Below are 27800 nucleotides of genomic sequence, written 5' to 3' on the forward strand. Positions count from 1 at the left end.
GATGAGAATGTGTGGGAAATATTAAGGAAGAGAGTAACGTAGTTTGTTAAGAAAGAGAATGAAGTTTTGAGATTTGAAAAGAGAAACTGTATAGAATACAGGGATTTAGAGTTTATTCCTTAGAATGAAAAGGTAGGTTCTGTGCAAGAATATACTTATTTTAGAGATGTATTTTTGGAGTAATAGGTCTAGAGAAGGAGGGTAAAAACAGAACCATTTAGAATGCCACAACAATATTCATGGTGACAGATAATCGAGACTTGAGTCTGTGATATTTGAAAGTAGGTGTAATGCTTTGATTTGTACTTTTATGTTTTACTCACTAATAGCAGGTTATTAAATATTTTAATGCTACTGTGGACATATCTACAATTACTAACACTTTAACTTGTTACCAGTATGATTCTCTCTTGATTGCTTTGTTTTAAACGTCTACAAAATTGTTTTCAGATATACCAGTAAGAAAGATAACCTACATTACCCTACAGTTAATTTTTTAATGTTACTATAATTTGACTTAGTGATTCATATGCATGCTCAGTTTCCTGCCAATTCTTCCAATATTATTATTCATCATATTTCTGGCATTCAGCAAATAAACAAAATAGATGCTAATTTTAGACACATAACAAAGATAAATGACTTGACTTTCAAATGCTATTCTTATTACATGGAAATTTACAATCAGGAAAAGAGAAGGCATATACTACTCATGAAACATTGACTCAGAATGCCTGCAATGATTCCACAATAGTGACTTTGAAAGTGTCTGTCAAATACCGTTAGAAAAACAGTAGTTTAACCACTAGTTTTGGGTTTTCTCTGCATTCTTCAGAATAGGGTATATATATTCTTTATTTTTCCAGTACTGTTATGGGGGAATGGGAAGGAAATAGCATGAAGAACTTTCCATAAGGTGGGGTCCAGTCCTAATTTGTCTACACTCAAGCTGTGTCTCTGCATTCCAGTTATCTAATGTACCATTACAAACCACCCAAAAATGTAGTGGCTGAAAACCAAAACAATAATTTGCCTTGCTCACAAATCTGCAATTCAGGCTGGGCTTGGTGGGGGAAGCTCATCTCTGTTTTATATATTGTCACCTGGGATGGACTGACCACTGCTTAAGGATCCAGCTGAAGGTGGCTGACAAGCTAATGCTAGCCATCAACTGGGACCCTCAGTTTTTGTCTATGTGGGCCTGTTCACTGATTGCTTGGGCATTTTCCAAGAGCAAATATTCTAAGAGGCAGAAAGGGGAGGACCGTTTCTGAAGAATTAGGCCAGGAAACTGGTACAGATCATTTCTGCCAAAATCTATTGGTCGAAGTCATCTCAGAGCCAAAATTGATTCAGAGAGAGAGAACAGTCAGTGGTGTGCTAGTAAACTGTCTCTCAACAACAACAACAAAACCCAAAACAAAACAATTGTGTTTATAGTACTTACCAATTTCTCTGGTGTAATTAGAGTTATCAATATTATGTCCCTAAACACAGAATTGGAAAGAAATGAGGAAAACCTATCCTTGTGAGCTGTTACAAGCCGGTTCCAGCCCACCACTTTATACATCCAACCTCTCAGTGACAGATAATGTGTGGCCACAGTTAACCAGCCACACTTTGGGAATAACAATGAAACTGTATGAATTACTTCGTAAGATAGGAATGGTGTCTGCATTGTCTCACAAATTTGTGTTCAGCACAATGATAGGTTGTAATTGAAAACACTTGGAAATTTAATGTGTAACAGCTTCATTATTAGAAGCTATCTTACAACTTCATCCTTAGTAAGGGTGATGTTTCTCCAGTAGATAACATGATGTGTTACTTCACCATCTGATTTTTCATACTAAAAATGTATAATGAACACTGGGAAACTGCTTTATATTGTTATAGCTTATATTCTGGTGAAAATAGTATATTTTATTTATAATATATTTAATAGAATTAATATATTTAATATGTTATATTAAATATAATATAATAATTTAGTATATTTTATTTAGACAGTTCTAAAAACTGTGTGTGTTTCAAATATAGGAACACTATTTGTATCTGAATAAATCTCCAGATTTTAGTCCTCTTTGAAATATTAGTTAGAGGAGGGTCAGAATCCAGGTCTCCTAATTTACACAGTACAGCTCCTTCCACTCAAATACACTGATAAAACTGGCCTCTGATCACAAAGAACAACTAGGGGCAATGAGAAACATTTTATTTCAGTGTGGTATTAAAAAAAAAAAAGAAAAGAAAAAAGGAAGACTTTTCTATAGATTGATCTATATTTCTATGTTGGAAGATCAAGTTGATAATTAATACTGACCTTGTTTCACAAATGGCATTTTGTTCTGAAGTATTTAAAAATCAGTTTATTTCAAAATATTTTATGTGTTCATTTTAAACCCACTATCCTAAGATGTTACAAAAATATGTAATCTCGTATTTATTTCTGAGCTTTCAAGAAAAATCTCTCATGAGTTACATTTCATAAATATATTCCTAACATTAGAGACATTGATTTTAGTACAGATCTTTGTCATTCATTTCAATTGAATTTCTTCATCTAAGAAAGTATTTTAGCAATTATTTCAAAACTAAAGATGAAGTTGAAATGCTGGACCTTGAAATTAGTCTTTCTTGCCTAGATTTTAAAGAATGAACTACTATTCTATGCTATTTTATCATTCATCTATCTATGCAGGAAGTGTTCTGCAATTTAATTGTTCTTTTTAAAGGTTAAGATTTTCTATATTTATAAGATACAACAATATGACATTTGTACCCAAAAATTTCAATTTAACTTAGAAGTCTAAGAAGTTAAAAAATAAAACCATGACAGAAATGCTTAGGGATTGAGACAATATTTTCAAATTGAATTGGTGTTTATATTAACTTTTTCATTGCTAGAAAATTTAACTGTACAGACTTTCTCTTCTACAAGTAAATATTTTGGAAAATTGTATATAAATGTTGACTAAAATACATGTTTCCTCTTAAAACTACTTCTAAATGATAAATATCATGAAACAATTAAAAATGAATGATGCTTATATATATATATCACTATGGATTGATTTCAAAAACAATGTGAATGACAAAAAAATGCTTCACAATGATATACAGTATGATATATTTTCTGTACAAATTAACACAATGTTTACATATTATTATTGAATGTGTATCTATTAAATTCATCCCAAATTAGTTGTTTTGACACATTAGTGGGCCAAGGACTCTTCAAGGATCTGGAGATACAGAGAAACTTCCTGCCTTCAGGATGTTTACATTGTGATGGGAGGAGACAGTAAATAAGTGTTATCCATTAAACACATTGTACTTTAAGCTGATAAATGCAATGGAGAAAAGAAAGATGGGAAGATAGGATATATTGTGTACTGGAAGTGAGGACTCCCTAGGAAGGTATAATCTGAACAAGGACAAGTAAGGGGTGAAACACTGAGCTTTACAGGTACTAAGAGTAAGAGGACATTGAGAATAAATGCAAAGGACCTGAGAAGGGGACATGCCTGCTGTCATGGGGAAAAGTAAAAGGGGGAAGATACAAAGCTAGAGCTGAGTAAATAAGGGGTCCAGTAGTAGGAGATGTGGCCCAAAAGAAAACTGGAATAGAGACTTGTCTTGGGCTTGGGTCTCCAGAAGCAAACCCTGAGAGTATACATACATACAAACGATTTATTGTGGAAGTGTTCTCCAGAAAGAACCTGATAAAAGAAGAGTGCAGTAAAAAAACGGAAGGTGAAGGAGCAAAGCAAGACTGTGATCTTGCAGGGGAATTCTGGAGTACAAATTAGCCCCCAGATCTGATCTCAGCTGCAATCAACACGGCTGGGGTTTCTCACACCAGCACAAGTTAGTCCTCAAACCCAAGGCTGCTTGAAGGAATATAAATTCCATGGACGCTCAGCTCTGAGGGCACAATGACAGCAGTTGCTCAGGTCAGTCTTCGGAAAAAACTTGCAGTCTTGTGCTGTTAGAAGAGGGAGTGACAAGGCACAGATGGGGGTTCTAGTGTACATGCACAAAACATGCATAATGTACCTACGGAGCTAAAAATTACATAGCACTTCGTCAATCTTGTAAAGGCTTTGAATTTACTATAAGCAAGATAAGAAGCCACCAAAGGATTTTGAGCTAAGGTAACGTGATCTGACCATTATTTTAAAGGAAATTGACCAGGGGCACCTGGGTGGCTTAGTCGGTTGTGCCTCTGACTCTTGATTTCAGCTCAGGTCATGATCTCACAAGATTGAGCCCCACACTAGGCTCCACTGCTTAAGATTCTCTCTCTTCCTCTCTTTCCGCCCCTCTCCCACTTGCACTTTCGTTCTCTGTCTCAAAAAAATGTACTTACTTTAATTAAAAACAAAGCAAAACTTGAAGGGAATGTACTATAATAAGAACAAAGGCAGGGGCAGAGAAAGTAGTGAGGAAGTCCAAGCCTTCAACCTATTTTGGTGGCTTGGACCAAAATGTTAATAATATCAGAAGTATTAAGAAATGTTTGCATTCTGGTTAATTTTGAAGGTAAAGCAAAGAAGATTACTACATAGACTTGAATAATGTTGCGGTGGGGAGGCAGTTTAGGAGAACTCTAAGGGATCTGGTGTGAACAACTAGAAATAAGGAATTCGTGAAAACTAATATAACAGGGAAGAATTTGGGGAGGGGGAGAGAGAGCATATTAAGGGCTCAATTTTTGGTATTTTACTGTTGAAATATCTATTAGACATTCAAATGATGCTATCAATAGGCCTTTAAATAATTGAGTCAATTTTGGGAGAGAGATTCTGACTGAAGATACACATTTGTAATTCTTCAGAGTATGGAAATAGAGCACGAGATTTAATGAAATTTCTGAGTGAGTGCAGGTAAGCCAAAAATAAAATACATCAGGAATAAACACTTGGAGTACTCCAAGATATATATGCAGAGATGAGAAAGAAAGGAAATTCAGAAGCAGTGGTCAGGGAAGTAGGCTCCAAACCATGGAAGATACTTGGAGGAAAAGGGAACAAAGGGCTTCCCCAGAGAGAGTGAGTCAGCAATTATTTCAGATGGTGCTGTGGCTCAGGAGGAGAATGAAGAAATGACACTTATGTTTAGCAACTGAGAAATCACTTATGGTCTTGGCACCTTGGCTAAAGATATGATGTAATGATAGTGGCAAAAGCCTGACAGGAGTTTGAGAAAGGGAAGAAGGGAAGTTAAGTCAGAGGGTGAATATATGAAGTGAAGAAGTTTTGCTGAAATGGAAGGGGGAGAAGTAGGGAAAAATTAATGAAGAAATGAAATTGAGGGAAATCCTATCTTTTGTTCAATATGAGGATAATAGGAACATGGTTTTATACTGTAACTATAGATTTAGTAGCAAGAGAAAAAAATGCTTACAAGAGAGGAAGGGAGAAATAAGAAATACTGGAGCAATTGCTTGAAGCAGCACTGACGATATGGAATTGGATGTGTAAGTAAAAGTGTTAAATCTAGAAAGGAGTCTGGCAGTTCATTAATGGTAATTTGAGAGAACATAAGATACAGCACATGGACACAGTTAGGGGGTATATAATTACTAGAGCTTATGGATATTCTCTTCTGTATTCTTCAATTCTGTTGGGGAAATGCAAAGCAGGGATATTAGTTGAGTGTACATATAGGCAGGAAATGTTAAATACTTGAAGTCAGAAAAAATGCAAAATAGTCATCTTTCACTGCGAGAAGGGATGGATTGGAGAAATAAAGTGTGATGGTGGAGTAGCACTGAGTGTTCAACTGAAATCGTTGATCGTGGATTTACACGGGAAGATTCAGCAAGATCGGTTTTCTTTTAGACAAATTAGGCAAGTTGAGTGTTATAGTTCCAGGCCAGGGAAGCAGCTTTGGCAACGGAGAGTAAAAAAAATAAGAGCATTGAAAGGAATGAGGATGTCTGCAAGAGAATGATTACAATGATTGATCATAGAATTGAATCAGGTTATGGGGAAAAAGAAGATATGAGTATTATGAGACGGTAAATAGATGGAAGTATTAATTGATTGTAGATTATGGTGGGCTAGAAGGATTGTTGTAATTGCAGTAGTACAGTTAGTGAGCTGGAAAATAGAAGGTGTTAATCAGATACTGACGTTCTTGCAACTGAGATTAGTTTAAGGAGGAGGTGGCTGTTACTGATCATGAAAAGATCTAGAGAATAAACCTGTAATCGAACGTCTGAAGAAGAGTGGAGTACAAGATCATTTGACACGTGAACATACCAAGGTGAGAGGCAACGTGTATATAATTGCCAACATGGCAAAAACTATGTTTTATACTTTGTTGGATTCCCAATGTCTAGACCATTGTCAGCCACATATTAGGCACCAGGGAAATATTTATTAAATAAATAGAATGAATGATTTAAAAAAATGTTAATATGCCAACTTAAAGTATTTTGAATGACTTCACACGTTTGATTCTACAAGTGGTGTTTTAGTCTCTTCATGCTGCTGTAACAAAATAGCACAGACTACGTGGCTTATAAAAAACCAGATTGCTCACCATTCTGAGAGCTGGCAGTAGGAGTTCAGAGGGCCAGCATGTTCAGGTGAGGGCCCCCAGCAGGGTCCCAGACTTCTGTCCTCATTTGATAGAAGGGGCAAAGGAGCTCTGTAGGGCCTCTTTTAGTAAAGGCATTAATGTCATTCATGAAGGCTCCACACTTATGACTTAATTACCTCCCAAAGGCCTCATCTCCTAATACCATTGCAAGGGGCATAGGATTTCAGTGTAAATTGGAGGTTGTACAACAATCCATAGCAGGTGTGAGGCAAGGGAATCAAACTGAAGTGTTAACTTTACAAGTGATATTTCCTTAACTCATAATTTATAAAAAGCACATATACTATTTTGTTGTTCTTGTTTGAGATACATGTGTGTTACACTATTCTCTGGACATTTTTATACATTTCGCATTCAAAAGACGAATCACATTTAAAGCAAGGAGAGAAATAGAATGCAACACGTATAAAACAGTGATAATTGAATTCTGTATATATAAGTGGTAGAGAACTATATTTCTACAAGAATAAATTTAGATTTTTATAAAATAAGACACATATAATTAGATTCATGGTGAAATGTGGCAATGAAAATTTTGAACCTAAAAACTGGAAGAATTAGCATCCAAAAAGAGGACTTTTCCCAGCGTGACCGCAGAGTAATATCAAAATCTTAGAGGGCAGGCAGGTACTGTAAGAAGGACTGCATTGATTAGCCAGTAGCTTAATTATTTAAAGGAGAGTTTCATTATCAAACTGTAGCAGAAAATGTGAAAAGATTAAAAAAAATTGAAAAGGAACTTCAAATTGCCAAAGTAGGTTAAAGGGAGGGGTTAATGAAAAACTTTTTAACTCATTCTATGATTATACGCTGACCAGGCAACTGTAACAAAAAGGGAAAAAAATACTTTTATATATAAGGACATGTATTTTTATATCATAGATTCAGTATCATTAAATAAAATCCTGCTTCCATCAGGAGACATTGCAATGATTTGAAATAATTACAAACTGAGTTTCTACCCTAAGACCTGTTGTTCTAGCTACTCAACACCAGTAAATACATAGACTAGGAAGAGGTTGCTATATGTCTGGAGTGATCTTTAGTATAAAAGAGAAATTGTGCGGGCACCTGGGTGGCTCAGTTGTTGACTCTTGATTTCAGCTCAGGTCATGATCCCAATGTCATGGGATAGAGCCCCGTGTCAAGCTCTGCGCTGAGCATGGAGCTTGCTTAAGAGTCTCTCTCTCTCTCTCTCTCTCTCTCTCTCTCTCTCTCTCTCTCTCTCTCCCTCTGCCCCTCTGCAGTACTCATGCTCTCTCTCTCTCTCTTTCTAAAAATAAAAATTTTAAAAAGAGAAATTGTGATGCTATTAGAAAATATGGTATAAGGAGAAAGCTTAGTTTTCTGGGGATCATTGGGCACTCCAGTGTCCTGTAGTTAGAGCCCATGTAAAATCCATCAACCCAGTAGAGTCAGAATGTGTAATGACCCAGCCACTTTAGGGATAAAGGTTTTGCTCATTCAACCAAGCAAGAATCTACAAGCATCTGAGGTGATTGCTGAAGGTAAAGGCAATACAGACTGGGTGTGGGAAGAGGTGGTGACAAACACCAATTATGAACTCGTAACTAATCTGCTGAAATGAGGTCTTCAGTAGTTAAGGAATAGTTAACTTATTTCAGTAAGGGATATAGTTTAAACATTTTTCCACAAAATCAACAAGTGTTAGATATGTTAATAGTAGCTAACCTTCTATCTCAATATTTAGGTTACAGAACATCAAAGAGAAAGTGTGATTCATCCTGAAAAGGACTGAGCATCATCAGCTAAAGATAAATATAAAGACTTTTTAAATTTGTTTAGGAAGATGGTTAGTGTGTGCATCATGTTAGGAATAAGTAGGACTTTAGAACTTATCTGTGGTTAATGAAGATGCATGTAGAGTCCGAGATAGCAAGAGAATCTTGATAGTTTTCTATTGTGTTAACTTAGCTGAGCTGAAACAAGATTTCCCAGAATTTCTTTCCCTCTATGTTCTTGGGCTAAGCTTGGCCATAAGGAAAACATGATGTGTAAGATTTAGAAGGTGGAAGTGAACAACAGCTAGATTGAAGCTCAGGGTGTCAGTGTAGGATCGGATACAATTATAGCTCATGCACAGTGTCTGAAACTTGCTGACTCACCTTGTTGGCTTGAAACAGTAACTGGGCTTCCACCTCCTCTGCCATCTGCTAGATCTCCTCCTCCAGATCCACTGGCTCCTGAGCCAGATTTTTGTTTATGCCCTTGACAAATAGCACCAGCCTCTTCTGCAAATCATCCCTATCACTCAAGTTGGACAATTCAAGGTGTTGAGAAGCTACCTGGCTTCCAGTTCATCCTCCTGGGTTCTCCACTCATCTATACAAGTTCCAGTTTGCCTTTGCTCTCTCCAACACCTTATATTTCTGTCTATACTGCATGCCCTTGTTATTTCAGAGCCACCACCAGACACAAAGCAACAACTGTAGCTAAACGGTGTAACCCTTTCCCCAATTCCATAAACAAATCCCTGTCATAAATAATTTGGTGCATACCATTCTTAGAGGCCCATCTCTAGTTGATCTGACTCCTACAAATACCTACAAATTGAGCAGGTTTCTTAATCTCCTTTCTAGGAATCCTCTTTTTTTTTTTTTTTTTTTTAAGAATTTGTCTAGCCATTTCAGGATTTAGTCATTTTAACAAAGTGTTTTATTTTGGAGTAGAAGACTTCCCCATTTAACAGATTTTATTAAATTTAGTTTAGGTTAATTACAGAAGAAAAAACCCACAAACCAAGAGATTAACAAAATAGATTAATTTTTTTCATGATCAATTGGCAGTTCTGTTTCATAATTTATTTGGTTCTAAATTATTACCTCTTGAAGGCTTCATTTGTATTACTTCACATCAAACTTTTATTTACTAACTTGTCAGAATGGTATACATTTTTACAGCTCTTTATATTTTGCAGGGCATTGAATTTATTTCACTCCTGAACAGAAAATTGCTTTTTTCGCTTTTCTAAAAATTAGCAGACATTTGAAGTACTGTTTTTTTCAGGGTTTACCCAGGCCCCATTTACTACTTTGATGTACTCTATATTCGCACTATATGCTGAGCTGGTAAAATATATTGTAAATTAAATATTAAATATCTTCTCTGCTTTTTCAAATGAAAGGTACAGAAATACATACAATAGTCTCATTGAGGACTATAAAATGAATTAATATGTGGTGATAATGCCTAAGCTTTTTCACTCTCAAAATTATACTCCCCTTCACTTGTTATAGCCATAAAGTGGCCTGTTTAAATAAATAAGACCTTGTTTCTTATTACATAGTTTTATATCAATCTCAGTATTTCTTTGTGCTATAGTCTTTAATAATGTTTGTGACTAAGAGTAAAGACAAATTAAAACTGAAATCCTTTCAAAATATTTAGAAGTAAAATGGGACGGTATCTTAGGATTTGATTCAAAATAATGTGAGGAAAGAAGAAAGGAAAGTAGATGAAACCATATTAGTCAAGGGTTGATAAATATTGAAACTTCTTCATGATGTTACTCATGGTCAGTCCTATTTAGCTTCAGAAAGGAGGCTGGTCACCAGGAAGAACAACCTCCCGATTAGTGTGTTGGAACTTGGAGCGAGCCCAAATTCTAGGAAAGGGAGCATGGCTGGAGATTAAATCTGCCCATGTATTTGAATTCAATCATACCCAATTAATGAAATCTCAATTTATTCTCTGCACACCAAAACCCAGTGGAACTTCCTTGTTGGTGAACACACTGATGTGCCAGAAGGGTGACACTCCTTGATTCTGTGAGGAAAGGGCACAGAAGTTCTGCATTCTCTCCCAGGTTACACCCTGTATGTATCCTGTGTGAGAAAACTGTAATTATGATACAGTAATTTCCTGGGTTCTCTGAACCATTCTAGCAAATTATTAAACCTGACGGGATTGATCATGGAAACCCCTAAATTTGTAGCCAGTTGGCCAGAAGTGGGATGGCCCAATCATGCCTTCAAGACTTGCAGCTGGCATCTGAAGTGAGAGCAGTCTTGTAGAGGAGTCTGCCCTTAATCTGTGAGTCTATGCCAAGTCCCGGCGGTTAGGATCAGAACTGAACTGTAGTACATACAGTTGGTGTCAGACCAGTTGGAATAACATAACTGCCTTTTGAATAAAGTTTACATTTTTTTTTTTAGGTATAGCCTCTTATTTCTCCAACATCTGTCCCTACTGTCTAATTCAAATTGATGTAGAAACACCAAAATGATTATATATTTCCCTAAACACAATGCTTATCTTCCTGCATATGTTCACTTATTTCACCCGTTTTGAGTAGATGTCCTTACAGACATAGGTATCATCTAATATGGTTATTTTACACTCAACTTAGGAATCACTTCTCCAGGGTGCTTTACCAGTTGCCATCTACCAACTCCTTCCCATTCCAGTACCCTCAACTAATGCCAAAATAGTTGGAGTAAGATAGTTCTTAGCATTTTTATCAAACCTTATATATGTTTCCATTATGGTACTTGTACATATTTTTATAATGCTCATGTAACTGTTTTCCATGGCATGCTGTTAGTTCCTCAAAAATAATTTTATCTTTATTTATCCCCAGAACCTAGTTCCATGGTAACAACAATGTATGTGCATTTAATATTTCTTGTGGAAATTATTTGAGCAAAGTGCATATATCTGTACATGGCTTTCATAATGTACTTTTTTCTGTATATCTGTATTTACTATATTATGTGTATTCTATGAATTAAGTTATTTTCATGGTTAACCTTAAGTAAACAATTCTTTCTCAGATGAGAAACAATGCTTGTTTTTCTCTAAATTTCCTTCATGTTCAAAATAAATCTATTCTAATTGTTCTTTGCATGAATAAACGTGACAATCATGTGTTACCTTCTGTCAATTTGAAATGTCCTTATAGATGTTCACAGAAATATTTTGTAATTGGATTGCAACTTGGACATCTGAGGTCAAAATAACGACTATATTAATCAATCTTGACAATATTTATTTGATATAAGGTTAGATCTTTTTGTAAAGGCTAGAACGCTACAATTTTTTAAAGATTAAGCTTGGTGGTTATACAAAAGTCATATTTATCACTCAAGATCATCAACTACTTGGTACTGAAATCTTTAATCTATTAGAATGCATCTTCATTACACTAATTTGATTACTTTTTTTCCTCTACAGTGTATATGGAGCAAACTAGTTTTGGTCCAATAAACAGTAAGAATGTGTCTTTATAATGTCACTTATTTAGATGATGAGTGAAAATTTCAATTACTCTAAATGCATGACCTATGTGCAATTAGAAAACTGAAACTGGAAATTTGTTTTATTTTTTAATTATAGCTAAAATTACATAGGTCCCTGGACTCCAGCTGTAAGACGGTTAAGAGTAAAAATCAGAATCTACTAGGAGAAAAATTTTCATGAGAACTAAATGTAAGTACTCTTGTCATTAAAAATATTTTAAATCTTACATACAGAGAATGAAAAATGCTACACTTGTATCTATATCTATATATAGATATATATGCTATTTTATTTTTCTCCTAAGCCATTTCTTTGAAATTATGTTGACATTGGTAGAATTCGCTTTACACTTGAGATTCTCCCTTTAATCTAGGCTACTTTGTCCATTTGCAGACTCTATTATGGTTGGATAGCTAATATATAATTTCTATCTTAAAAGAGTTTTATATTACCATTAGCAAAGGAAGTAAAATCTTTCAGCAGCAGCAGAAAACATGCCCTGCTCAGGACCCTGCACAAATGCTATCAGTCAACAATATTTCTGAATGAATAAACATATGCATGAGATGAGAATCATTCAATATTACAGAACAGTTTCTGGAAATTAGCAACAGATCTATTCCATTTTATCTAGTTCCACATACATCATTTTACATGTAAATGTTTTTATATTTATAGGATTTTTGAAATATATCCTAGAAAATTCCATGTATTTTACTGATTTTAAGGACCATCCTTAAATATTGAGTTCAAGTCCCATATCCTCATTGATCCCTCTGGCTGAAAATTAATTTTATTTAGTACTAGTGCACAACATATCATAATTTACTACTTTATTGACATCTAATTTTAACCTATGGAAATTGTGCCCATCAGTTACATAAAACGTTCTCTCAGATCACCAAAAACAATTTATTTTTCTGTTCTATTTTTCTATTTTAACAAACAATCCATCAAATACAGCACCAAACACAAAGTGGATATATTATATATACATGACTAATTGAGTAGAAAGTGTAAGCATTTTATTAATGTGAACTTTTCTAAGAAACCATCCAAAGAAAGAAAAGATATCCTTGGGCTAATATATTTATGGGCTAATACATTTAAACAATCTGAATAATGACTCTCCGTTTGTAGATTTCGACTTATTCATTGACATTGAAATGAAATTTGTAGATGTTGCTATATCAATTTAATATGGAGAAAGAAGAAAGGCAGTGACAGATAATATGAATATTGCCCCTATAAAGAGTATTAGCTCTAAACCAAAATGCTTAGATTTTTTCGGTCTATTTATTTTGAGAGAGAGAGTGCATGCAAGTAGGGGAGGGGCAGAGAGTGGGGGGAGAGAGAGTCCCAAGCAGGCTCTGTCAGTGCAGACCCAGAGGTGGCTCCATCTCACCAACCGAACTGTGAGGTCATGACCTGAGCCAAGATCAAGAGGCTGACACTTCACTGACTGAGCCACCTAGCTGACCCAAAATACCTGGATTCCTAATCGCACCTGTCAATATTAGCTCTTTTATCTTGGGCATATTATCTAACTTCTGTGACTTAAAATCTTTATCCATAAACCTTTGATAATTTATAACCATTTATACACATTTTCGGTACAAAATAAATGGGGAATAAATGAAACAGCCAGAAATTAAATATTCAAATATTTACCAAATACTTGTGTGTATATATACAATATATATATGCACTAGATATATAATATATATAGTACAGTATAGAGTTAGTTATGAACTGTATATATGTATATAAATATACATGTATTCTATAGTTTACTCTATATTGTAATCACCATAATATTGTGCCATTCTTAGAAATGCTTTCAAGACTAGTTGAGAAGTTGTTTTGGGGCTCTAGTTAGAGAAGATATCAAGTCAGCCTCTGGGAAAGAATTCACTCTCATGGAAAGGTAGTTACAGTATTTAGTATAAGCCAGGAAAAATCCTCAGGGTCAGAAAGAATAGTTAAGTACTGAAGAGCATGAGTCATTTAGGTCACCTTCTGACTCAGCCTGAAGGGGCTGATGCTTGAACCCTAGAGGAAAAATGTCACTAAAATACGTCTGACCTTTAGAGGAAAAAAAGTGCCATGGCTCTGTCGCCTACTTAACCAAGGATTATTGAGGATTAATTAGGATTATTGCTGGAAAATGATGACATAGACACAACCATGAGATATAATCCATAATGTAGAACACCAACAAGGCTTATTTGTTTTTGAGGCACTCATTAAAGAGGCAGCTGTCACATACGCTTTGTAGCGGTTTAGAGCTGATGTTGGGTTCAGTGATTTCTTAGCATTCTTGGTAGTACTTGCAGCTTCCCGTCATCAATAGCATAAGTTATTCATACCAGGAAGCATATGAAGAGAAAAAAAGTAGACACCACATGGCAATTCATTAAACATTATATGATCTTCCTAGAAGTTTTAAATAGCAGGATAGAAATGAAACATAGGTTTCCCTTCTGATGCAGTGCTGTTTGTACTATACTTGTCTACCATATTCACCTGGATTTTCATATCTTGCTGATCATCAAAGTCATTTGGAAGATATTTTAAAAATCTATTATATTGAGTCATTGACATTTTAATTGATAACAAGTCCAGGAAATCCTAGTTCTTCGAGTCTTTCTGAACATGAGACAGCCGCTCACTTAGACTATAAAGGATTCTTTAAGCTTCTGCTACTCATCCAGCTTTGGAACCAGCCAGCCTAGGTAAGCATCCTAGTTCAGCCATGTAATTAACTGTCTTGTCTGGAACAACTTTTCAAAACCTCATAATACTCCTCTTCGATTATACCTATTTAGCACAGTGTTGTTTAAAAAATTAGAGATAATTTGGCATGTCATAAATAACCTATAAATGACATCTTTTATAAGGCCATTCAAGTTGGTCTCATAAAAATTGTCCCAGCATATGAGGTAAATTTAAAAGCCTTTTTAAATCAATGAATATATTCATCATCATATATGGTACATTTAAAAATCATTTATTTCCTTATAACATATTTTTATAATTAGGATAGGCTATATCGTTGCAACCCACAACAAAGTATAATTAATTCTAAAATATTAACATTGGGGTGCCTGGGTGGCTCAGTTGGTTAAGTGTCCAACTTCAGCTCAGGTCATGATCTCATGGTTCGTGAGTTCCAGCCCTGCATTGGGCTCTGTGCTGACAGCTCAGAACCTGGAGCCTGCTTGGGATTCTGTGTCTCCCTCTCTCACTGTTCCTCCCCCACTTGTGCTCTGTCTCTCTCTTGTCTCTCAAAAATAAATAAATGTTAAAAAAGTTAAAAATTAACATTGAAATTAATGGAATTTTACAGAATTGTAATTCTATGTGAGTTAAAAAATAAGATATTAAATAAAACACTTTCACAAGTAAACTACTTAGCTTATTGAATTACATACCGAGTATTACTATTTATTATTTTAATTCTATGAAAATTCTATCTAGTGATTTCTACAATTACATATTTTTATTGCTACTGAAAAATCAAGTCCAGATATCTTCAGGAATAGGTAAATTAAATCTTTTAGTTGATTTTCCTAGTCTTTAGAATTTTGATGAGTCATAAAATATAAGTGACTTGGATTCTCAGTTAGCAAAGTACTATTTATTTATGTTTTATTTCTATTTTGTAAAAATTAGTCCAATATATTAAATTAAAACATTATGTGAAAAATACTTAACCTAGTCCTGTATCTTCCTATAAACCAACATAAGGTTGAAAATGATAGAGACTTATAATATTGGATTTTTCTGTTCTTTTTGGAAGGGGTTTATAGAAACTGGAGCAATGCCTTAAATATGTTTACCATAAACACATGTGTGTGTGCATTTGAAAAAAACTTTCTTTATTGATGGCATAAATAAATTTGACTTCATTGCCATTTCAATCAATTTATACCATTCATAAAAAATATTATGAAGAGGCATTTTTATAAATATATAAGCATAAATTTTTTAATATAGAAACAATGACATATACATTTAAATGTTGTTTGTGAAGATACATGTTTTTTCTTCCAAAACTTAGCTAAGAGCTTTAGGAAAAAAATAACTAAAGAGATTTTTTATTCTTTCAATTCTTCATCATCCTAATTTATAATGTTCTTGGCCAAGATTTAAAATGTAATCAGTATCAGTATTCAATAGGATTCTGAGAATCAGCAGATATTGTCCTAATATTGCCTCAAACTTTGGCAATCCGTTTTATTACAAAGAATCCAAAATACAGTAAGTAATGTATTTGAAAGTTATAGTTAAATTTCTATTTTATCAAATAGCAAAAACAACAACAACAACAAATAAATTGAATTACAATCAACAGACTGAATATGCCTGCCATTCAGATTATGTAAGGATAAAAAATATGTTTCTGATCATGAATGGAAACAAACATAGAAGGATAAAGAAGACAAAGATACAGTTTTTGTATTTAAGGTGTCTTAAATAAAAGATAGAAGCTAATACCTAATTTAATAGAAAGGAGGCTAAATTATCTTTATACTACAGGTATAAATAATTCCAGTTGATTATAAAAGATAGAATTATTCATCTGGGTAAGGAACTAGAATCTCAGTAAAGAGATTTGGGTTCAACTTCATAAAATAACAGGTTTTGACTAGAGAGGAGGGAAAAGAAGGGATGAGTTTTAGATATTTGGAAGAAGCTAAACTAAGTAAGCATCCTAATCCAGCCATATAATTAGCTGTCTGGTCTGGGACATCTTTTCGGACCCTCATAATACTCATCTTCAACTAGACTTATTTAGCACAGTGCTGTTAAGATCACAGATAATTTGGCACGTCATAAATACTAAAAAAGACAGATTTGAGTATAACAATCAGAAGCATTGAAAGGTATAGCAACATAGTCCAGAAGGCCTTGTATATAAATTAAGGAGTTTTTTTTTTTAATACTCACTAAACAGTTGTGAAAGGAATGGCTTAATCTAAACTGTGTATAGGACAATAAACACCATATAAAGAAATATAAACAAACTAAGAGATTGGATTTTGAGTAGACCACTACTAGGTAAGGGATTATGAAATCTTAAATGAGCAATGGAGGTGGGTGGGAACAAGGAAGTACGATGAAACAATTTCGTGCATTCTTTTAAAAAATCATTATTTTTAATATTTACTTATTTTTGAGACAGAGAGAGACAGAGTGTGAGCAGGGTAGGGGCAGAGAGAGAGGGAGACACAGAATCAGAAACAGGCTGCAGGCTCTCAGCTGTCAGCACAGAGCCTGATGTGGGGCTCGAACCCATGAATGGCAAGATCATGACCTGAGATGAAGATGGACACTTAACCAACTGAGCCACCCAGCCACCCCAAATTTAGTGCATTCTTTAATGTGAGGGTTAAAAGGTGACTTTGAGATTTCTAGTGTCAGTGTTGGAAAGGATATGACAACTCTAAAGTACTAATTTACAAAAATCAAAATCAATCTAAGACTTCTACAAAAATGTAGTTTTCTAAAAATCTACCAACAAATGCTAAAGTATTTGGTTTTAGGAGTTTGCTTTATAAAATCAAAACCTGAAAGAAAAAAAATCAAAACCTGTATAAATTTCAACATATTAGAGATCTAAGCACAATGTAATTTTAATTTTTTTTTATTTCAAGTTTTATTTAAATTCTAGTTAACATATATGGCAAAATTGGTTTCAGATATAGAATTTAATGATTCATCACTTACATATAACACCCAGTACTCATCACAAGTGCCCATCAGAGGCAAGGGAAGCAAAAGCAAAAATGAACCATTGGGACTTCATCAAGATAAAAAGCTTCTGCACAGCAAAGGAAACAATCAACAAAACTAAAAGACAACCTAGGGAATGGGAGAAGATATTTTCAAATGACATATCTGATAAAGGATTGGTATTCAAAATCTATAAAGCACTTATCAAACTCAACACCCCGAAACCAAATAATCCAGTGAAGAAATGGGCAGAAGATATGAACATTTTTCCAAAGAAGACATTCAGATGACTAACAGACACATGGAAAGATGCCCAACATCACTCATGATCAAGGAAATACAAATCAAAACCACAATGAGATATCACATGACACCTGTCAGAATGGCTAAAATTAACAACACAGGAAACGACAAGTGTTGGTGAGTATGCAGAGAATGGGGAATTATCTTGTGCTGTTGGTGGGAATGCAAACTGATGCAGACACTCTGGGAAACAGTAGGAGGTTTCTCAAAAAGTTAAAAATAGAATTACCCTATGACCCAGCAATTGCACTACTAGATACTTATGCAAAGAATACAAAAATACTCAATATTCATATGTATATTCATATATATCCATATGTATATTCATATATATTCACATGTATATTCATATGTATTTTCATATATATTCATATATGAGTGACTTTAATTTAAAGAAAAGAGATTTAATTGCAGCCCTGCAGAAAATACCATCTTCACTGTTCAATCTCAAATATGATTATGATATATCCCCATGTTAAAAGTTACTAATTCTTAGGAATATTAGGTGGCATGATTCAGTTTAGTATGTTAAGAAACTTTCTCACCCTAGTGTTTATTCAGTGGTTATTTTTTCAAGCCATTACTTCCTAACAGAAAGTATGAGGGCATGTATGACATTTGCTGTGGATACCTGTAAATATCTCAAAATTAGGAAATTATTATCTATATATTAGATGCAAACGGGTCGAATGGTACGAGAATAAAAACAATTTAGAGAAAATTCCCAGCTTTAATTGTACTTAAACTCTTCAATCTCCCTATACTAAAAATGTAACAAAACAGCCTTTACTTAGCTTAAGTTTCTCTGCTTCAGTATGGTCTCCTACACAGATGCCAGGGAGATATCAAATGGCCAAACCTTTGCAAAATAAGAATTAAAGAAAATAAAATGAAAGGGCTGCTGAATTAAAACTAAATTACAAACTCATGGATGGTAAGTTTTATGGATTCATTGAACTATTTACCAATTCTTAACATAAGTCATTTTAGGAAATGAAATGCTTAAGACTATATTTTTATGGCTCTATTTATTCACTAATTTTATGACTTTGGAAAGGTTATTGATCTCTTTTTCTATGTATCTTACAGGCTTTATGACATAAGGATACTGAACCTGAAAGCAATGAGTAAAATGTGAATTTCTTTGCTTATACTAACCTTGAAAATTATTAATGCTAATAATTGGAAAGGAGTCACAGAAAATGGTGAATCCAGATTCAAACCAGTATACTTTGTAAAGTCAACTTTGTTAGTCTACCTAAAAATTGATGTTATTCTTCAGTACCCTGAAAACCCTTGAAGATGTGAACTTTTGAAACATACCCTAAAGGTACTATTGATGGAATAAGAATCCAATGTGTTTGTGGTTCTCTGGTTTGACCTCATCTTTTTTCCACGTTACTAGGCTTAGCTACATCAGCTGGAATATGTAAGAAAGTAAAAATTGAATTAAACTAAGTAAATTTGATTAAACATTCAGGTGGGAAAAATTAACATGAGGATCCAATTTGAAGAGAGAGTGAATAGAAGCCTTATTATAATGCCAAGAGTCTATGATGCGCCCAGCAAAGTACCTGGCCCTTAAACCATCCTTCAGTTTTCACTATTTTCCAATAGATGCTGTTACTAACAATCTTTTTATAGAGGAGAAATGTGAGACCCTGCAAACATCATTAGTTAATTAAAAGTTACCCAGCTAGGACACAGAAGGCCCAGGTTCTAATGTGGAAATGTCAGAGGCAGCATAGAGTATTTACATGAATTTAAGTCAGTTTTCACCTATAATTCCAAGATTTCTCTGACAAGGGCGGGGTGTCTGGTGACTATGCCCAGCTTTTCCTTCTATTTTTGAATCTCAGCTATTTATTCAGCAAATGTGATATCACTTTTATGTGACTAGGATTAAATTCAGAATCAGTGAGGGGCGCCTGGGTGGCTCAGTCGGTTAAGCGTCTGACTTCGGCTCAGGTCATGATCTCTCGGTCCCTGAGTTCGAGCCCCGTGTCGGGCTCTGTGCTGACAGCTCAGAGCCTGGAGCCTGTTTCAGATTCTGTGTCTCCCTCTCTCTGACCCTCCCTTGTTCATGCTCTGTCTCTGCCTCAAAAATAAATAAAACATTAAAAAAATTAAAATTCATAATCAGTGCCCCCACATTCAAATTAATCAATTGTCGAAGTAAGATCTTTCTCTGTTGGCTTCCTATTTAATCCTAATAAAAAACTGAAGTGAACAGCACAATTCCTACACTATTAACTCTAAATTGAGACTTTGAGAATTTTTCATTTCAAGGTCTTCATAGTTTTATCTTCTCAGCCACTGTATCCAATTTTAAAAAAATTAATATGAACTAGGTTAGTAATACAACTGTACAATTATATTTCAGCATGTGTACTTTTCTGGATATCCATTCTTGTCTGTCATTAGTATTGGTTTGCATGATTTAGAACATTCAACATTAATTAGAGCCCTGAAAATTGGCTGTGCATGCTAAAATGTGGCTACTCATAACTTCGCAGAGATTTTCAAGCACCTTACTTTGCTCTTATCTGGCTCTTTGATTTATCTTTGATGCAGTCCACCATCTATATAAAATTTAGAGATTGATTTATCTATTAAATTTCTGAAGGAGGTAAAAGCAGTTCATCATTTTTCTTCTGCTTAAAAGTGTTAGATCTACATTAAGATCATTTTCCATTTCTCTTGGGCCTTTTAAAATTGTGTTCTAAGGTGAGAACAATGAATTAGCTGACAGAAAAAGGTTTTACCTGCACTGCCAACCTTACAGTACACGATAAAAGGATCTTATGTAGTTTTTATGCAGCCCATAATGGCTGCTGGCAGGCACCTGTGACAGACAAGGGCCAGATATCACCTTTATTTCACAGATCTCACAAAACAGCTAGCGAATTAAGGAAGGAGATAAAGTGAAGGATGAGAACTCCAACTCACTTCGTTTAGAAGGGACATGGCTTACATTTGTCTTTTCACCTTTGGAAAAAAATTGCAGAATGCAATAAATCAAACTTTTCACAAGTTGAAATGGCTTGAATATTTCTTGAAACGGTAAGAAGTGTGTTGCAAAATTAAGACTCTTACTACATAAAATGAATTTAGGATGAGCCTTGGAAACGTTGGGCTAAGTGAAGGAAGCCAGATAAAAGGCCATATATTATGATCCTATTTATATGTAATGCCCAGAATAGGCAAATCAATAAAGATAGAAAGTGGATTAGTGGTTGCCAGGAATTGGGGGAAAGACATTGAAGGGTAGGTGCCAATGAGAAGAGGTTTCATTTTAGGGTGATGAATATTTTTTAGAATTAAATAATGGTTGTGGTTGTACCACTTTAGTAAAACCACATGAATTGGACACTTTACAAGACTGAATATTATGGTATCTGAACTACTTTTTCTTCCAAAAATGGCCTTAGACACACTCTGAAGATGTTGGAAGCTAAAAATCTACATGAAAGAAATGTCAATTTGACCACAAGCTAGGTAGTCTAAGTTTAATAAGAGTACATATTCTGAAGATAATTATTTTTAGACACTTTAAATACACCTAAAGTAAAATATTTCAGACAGTAGGCAAAGCATGAAGTCCTAGAGTTTTCACATATATTTCTTTTTTATCGTATGAGGTTGAAACCCAGTAGTCCCAAAACGCTTAGCCTATAAGTACTGAAGAGTTTACTTTTACAAGACAAACACATAAAATAGCTAACAGATTAAAAACTAGAAAAGCAACAGGGACCAGAGTCAAACATTAGAATTTCTATTATTCTAATTTTTATTTTCTAGTATGGAAATATACTTCAATGACTTAATATTATTAATTCTGAAGTAGATAATTCCATGACTGAAAGAATATAGCTTCTCTCTCTCTCTCTTTTGGAGATATCTAAAAAGCTTTATTTTAATGAAATGGTACATTAAAACTGATTTTTACAAATAAGACCATTAAGTTTATATGGTAGTATTATAGCAGCTTAATGTGATGTGGTTAAATATAATGTTTATTGAGAGACAGTTGCATGTATGGCTTCCTCCGAACTTAATCCACCACTCTCTCTACACACACACACATTTCAAATGCCACTGAAAGCACAAGACAGCAATGTAGAGACTCCGGCAAAAAAAATGTGTAGCCCTCAAACAAATCCCCGTGTTCTGTGTTTCTCGGTAGAAAAATTCAAACAAAGCATCTTATTTTCTATACCTGCACTGTATACAAGTTTAATTGCACATGAAAATAAATGTTTTACATTTTGGTTTACAGTTATTTAATTTTATTTGCTAACCTATCTTTTGAACAACAAAGTGGAAATGTGATTCAGTATCCGGTATTTTATAAAATGAAGAGTGAAAGAATTAAAGGGAGAAACATCAAAGGAGAGTACCAGAAAGAATAAGACTATTTTTACCTTGACAATATGGAAATGGTTTTAGGTACCATTTAATGAGCATCTATTAGAAACCAAGTTTTGCTTATTTACAATGTCAAATCATCAATCCTTTTATTATACCTACAATTCATTATAAAAAATCCTATCATACCTACAATTTATTATAAAAAAAAGTTCAACCTGAGCTATAAAACAGTATTCCCAAAGTCATGTAAATTTGTAAGTTAACATTTAATGGCAAGGGGTGGCAGGAAGTTAACATTTAATGAGATTAGAACATATGTCAGTTTGAATAAACTCCACCATATTATACTACTGATTATGACACACACATGTGTGCACATGTGTGGAAAAATAAAAATTACTGAAAGTCCTCCCCTCCCTCTAAATGGGGCAAATATAGGGGTGCCTGGGTGGCTCAATTAAGCATCTCGCTTCAACTCAGGTCATGATCTCAAAGTCTGTGAGTTCGAGTCCTGCCTTGGGCTTTGTGCTGACTGCTCAGAGACTGGAGCACGTTTTGGATTCTGTGTCTGCCTCTCTCTCTGCCCCTCCCCTCTCATGCTCTGTCTCTCTCTCCTTCAAAAATAAAAATAAAAACATTAAATAAATAAATAGGGCAAATATTTATAAAACATACTCTATAAAATTTGGCATTTAAATGATGATTTACAGAGCTATTTTATAATCACTCAGTTGACCATATTTAAATTAAAGGCAAATAATATATTTAAGCCATCTATCACCTACAAAGTTGGAATGCACAAGTTACTCTAGCATAGTGGTACACAGCAGCATGAAACACCATGGGTGGAGCATATTTAAACAGCAGGGTAACATTAAAAGCCATTTATTTCAGTTCAGGTAGTGTTGTAGGTCATGTAGTTACTATAATTTCTGGTGAAAGACAATATTGTATAATAAATCATTAATGAGAATGATAGTAGTGTTACGTAGAATGCATTTATCAAATTTGAAGGGAAAATGGCATCTTTCTCAAAAGGAATTACACATTAATAATGTATATATTAATTGATGTACATTAAATTATAAATATACTCCTGTTGGAAGCACAGAGTGGTTACATACACATATTCTAGGTATCTCAGTATATCCTGTCTTAATATTTGAATATGGTAAAATACAGTGCTCAGTGTTTTTAGAATTTAAAAACATCGCAATACATCTTCCTCATAATCTGCATGAAGTATTTATAGTTATCAACATCAAGTTTTATGTCTGTATTTTAACAATTTACCTATCCATTATTGTTCTTAGGACATTAATGATATGTTCTACCATGGTATCTTTAAATATCCATTAAAATACATTCTTCACATACCAAGAACATTTTTCTGTGTACACTACCATTAGAAAAACTACAGTATTACTTTAATGTGTTTTATGAAAAAGCCATTCCAGATTAAAGAACACTAATGGGGGCATCTGGGTGGCTCAGTCGGTTAAGCTTCTGACTTCAGGTCAGGTTCTGATCTCGTGGTCTGTGAATTTGAATCCCACATTGGGCTCTGTGCTGACAGCTCAGAGCCTGGAGCCTGCTTCAGATTTTGTGTTTCCTTCTCTCTCTCTGCCTCTCTCCCTCTCTCTCTCTCTCTAAATAAAAAAAAAAAAAAAAAGAAGAAGAAAGAAAGAACAAAAAATGCTAATGGGATTCTGGGGTGTCTGGGTGGCTCAGCTGGTGAAGCACCTGACTCGATTTCAGCTCAGGTCATGATATCACAGTTCCATTAGTGAGATTGAGCTCGGCATCCAGCTCTACACTGACAACACAGATCCTGCTTAGGATTCTCTCTCTCTCTTTCTCAAAAATAAATAAATAAACATGAAAAAAAAGTTTTTTAAAGAATGCTAATGGGATTTTGATACCGTGATAAAGGTTGATGTTGTAAAAAACTGATACAATAACAAACGTTTTTGGCTAGAATTTAAACAAAGCAAAACTAAGTCTCATAAATATTTAAGAAAATTAAGTCTTGGGGTGCTTGGGTGGCTCAGTTGGTTAGACGTCTAACTGATATCCATTTGTTTTCCACTCACGTCATGATTTCAGTCTGTGGGATGGAGCCCCATGTCAGGCTCCACTGTGAGTGTAGAGCCTGCTTGGGATTCTCTCTCTCCCTCTCTACTTGCCCCTCTGCTACTTGCATGCACATTCTTGCTCTCAAAATAAATAAATAAATAAAATTAGGCCTTTAAATTGCACATACAAAAAATCATTGAATAGGCATTTCTGGAAATGAAATGATAAATCATTTTTTTCAGAGTTATGTTATTGCTATGATTTGATGTAATAATGGAGACATTGATTTACTCCAGAGTTATATTTTTATGTATACAATGGAGAATAGAGCATTTATTTATTGCTCTATTTATGTCCACATATACTCAGTTTATGTCCACATTGGTTGACTCTGTTTTAGTCAAATGAATCAGTCACCATCATGAGATACAGAGGTACAAAGAGTGAGAGAAGAAAGGGAGAGAGGGAGAAAAAATTAGAATTGAAATTTTAGTAAACTCCACTGAACCAGGCTAAACCTAGAGAGCATATTATTATAGACCGTATTTCTCTCCCAATGTAACTCAGAAACACTAGTCAAGATTTGCTTCTTTGTGAAAGGAAAGGTTGAAATTAAGAATAGCAATGTTCATCATGTATAGCAAGGGTAAACAATAAGCCCTCCTAATACAAATCAATTAGTCAAGGAACACAAATTTTGTTCTTTAATTATTTTTGTCTCGAGTGGCTGAATTCTTTAAGCCTAGAGTTACAAGGCATAAACTTTGTCCAAAGAAAGCAACTGAAATATGAAGTGAAAGAGCATTTCCTAATTTATCTGTCTTTTCTAATTCCAACTAGGATACACTTGTTCCTTATTTTTTGTCATAATCATGGTAGGAAGTGAATATATGTGAAAAAGTTGAAAATGATGATGAAGAAGTCATTCATAGTGAGATGGGTCAAGACCTCCTTGCATCTAACAATGGGCCTCACTGGGTACTTCTTCAATTAATGTGAAATAAGTCCTGGGGCTCCTTATAAAATTTTGGTACACTATTGTCAAATGATGTTTGTATAATTCTCTCAGTTGCTCACTGAAACACAATTTTGTAAAAACACAACATATATACAGGCATAAATTTTAACCGCATGGGAACTTTCAAATTCACTTATATATATATATATATATATATATATATATATATATATATATATCTGTTAGATAATATTCATATATAACTTTTAAGTTCCCAATTTGGAGCCAGACTGACCTTTTAAATATACTAGGTATAAATATAATTTTATAATTTTAATTAAAATATTATTTTTGGTTTTGCACCTATTTAGTTGAAAAGAATTATCTATTGTAGAAATGTATCTAAAATGATGCTGGTGCTCTTTCTATTTCTATTTCTATTTATTTCTATTTCTATTTCTATTTATTTCTAATTTCTATTTCTATTTCTTTTCCAGCTTGCTTTATCTTAGAAATTCTCATTTAATACATGGTGAACTGGATCTCCAACACTGAACATGATGCTCCTGACCTTCTCACACTCTTTGTAGCCTGACCTCAAGAAAATTCTACACCATTTAGAACCAGTTCAGTTGTTAACAGCATCTCAGAGAATGATATGAATTCTCTAGGTAACATGATTAGAAGATACTGATTTTATCCTTCAAAAATACTTATTGAAATTTTACACATTCTATAATGAATACAATGTTGTTCATTATAATATATTTGAGTTTTCATGCTTCCCTTGAGATGCATGCATGTATGATCAGAGGTTTGCTTCACAAGAGAAAGAAGGGGTAGAATGGAAGCTGGCTAGACAAACATAGGAACCTTCATAACCACAGCTACTAAGCATGCAGCTATTGATTGATCTGTCTGTATTTGCATAACTGTCATTTCATTTTGGATTTATTATATTTAAAGCAAATAAAAATAATTTGATACTTTATAAATTATTAATAACTTGCCTATTAACTCTGTTAATCATCAGCTACCTATTTGGTTAACTTTGTAAATTCCTATTTCATTACATTTAGAATCCTTAACTATTTAAGACAATTCTTAACAATAAGTGACTTTTTTTTCCCTAACTAGGTATATAAATACCCACATATTAAAGAGATCATTGAACAACCATTTCTCACCATTGCTATTGAGGTTTGAAAGCTCAGGGGTGGTCATGACATTAAAGGAAACACTGGTATTTGTTTCCATTTATACTTTTAGAGTATTGTATATTAACAAAATTATATTAATAATATAATTTTTAGGTTTTTAGGTGCTTTATTTGAGAATTTTTAATAGTTTATGGAGACTACATGAGCATAACGAATACTTAATAACATAGTTTATCATTCACTGTCCATTTTGGTTACTTAAAACTTCATTCAGTTTCTAGTTGTTTGACAATTTAGTCACATATTATACAGGTACTTATGCCATTGGTTATTGGCAGGAAAGAGTCAAAAGTGTTGGTATAGATATTCATATGTGTAGCAAATAGCAATGGAAATGAACCAAGCACTGCTTTATGTAGAAAGAGGTACAAACCTCACACAAAGATATCTGGAGCTAGATATGCTATACACAAAAGATAACATGTTATATGATTCCATTGAGATAAAGCTGAAAAGTGAAAGTAATCTATGGCATTGGAGGTTATGCTAATGCCTGGAACTTGATGTAAAGGTGTATCTATGGAGTTAGCAATGTTCTATTTCTTGACGAGTATGTAGTTATACAGATGTGAAAATCACCACTTACAAAATACGTATTTTTGTGTATTAAATTTAGTTTAAAATATATAATAAAAGTATTAGAAGCAGAATGCTCTTTGTAAAAAATCTTTCAAAAATCAGGTACAGTGGCTTTTTGAACTTCATTGTAAAAGATACAAAAGAATTGACTCGTGTTGTGAAAACAATCAAAGTTAAAAATATGGATTTTTACCACATGGAATATTAAACATAATAAATACATCTTCTAATTACTGTTAAAATGATATTTATGAAGATTTGTAAGAATTTTTATGCTAAACTTTTAGTTACTTATTTTAATTTTTTAAAGTTTATTTATTTTGAGAGAGAGAGAGAGAGCAGGAGAGGGGCAGAGAGAGAGGGGGACAGAATCCTAAGCAGGCTCTGCACCATCAGCACAAAGCCTGATGCGGGGCTCAAACCCACGAATGATGAGATCACGACTGGAGCTGAAATCAAGAGTCAGGCGCTTAACTGAGCCACACAGGCACCCCAGTATGTTAAACTTTTAAAGTGAAATAAAGGGGCACTAAATATTTAGTAACATAAAATAAAATTTTAAAAAATGAATACAATAGTCATCTTTATATTATATTAACATGCCTTCTTTTTCTTTTTCTACTGTATGCTTTTTTGTATCTTTAAATTTTCTCAAATTAACAGATTTGAGAAATTTATAACCT

At 33.9% G+C, this 27800-nt stretch overlaps 1 long non-coding RNA gene across 1 annotated transcript in view; it reads left to right on the forward strand.

Moving 5' to 3' along the window:
• The window catches only part of LOC123384610, a 111315-nt gene extending 84116 nt beyond the window's left edge, over positions 1–27199 (forward strand). Inside the window, exons 2-3 of the long non-coding RNA XR_006595977.1 lie at positions 11968–12060; positions 25816–27199. This is a non-coding gene — a long non-coding RNA (uncharacterized LOC123384610). The remainder of the gene's footprint in view (positions 1–11967; positions 12061–25815) is intronic.
• The last annotated feature ends 601 nt before the right edge of the window (positions 27200–27800 follow it).

Source organism: Felis catus, chromosome A1 (genome assembly GCF_018350175.1).
Source record: "Felis catus isolate Fca126 chromosome A1, F.catus_Fca126_mat1.0, whole genome shotgun sequence".
NCBI lineage: Eukaryota > Metazoa > Chordata > Mammalia > Carnivora > Felidae > Felis > Felis catus.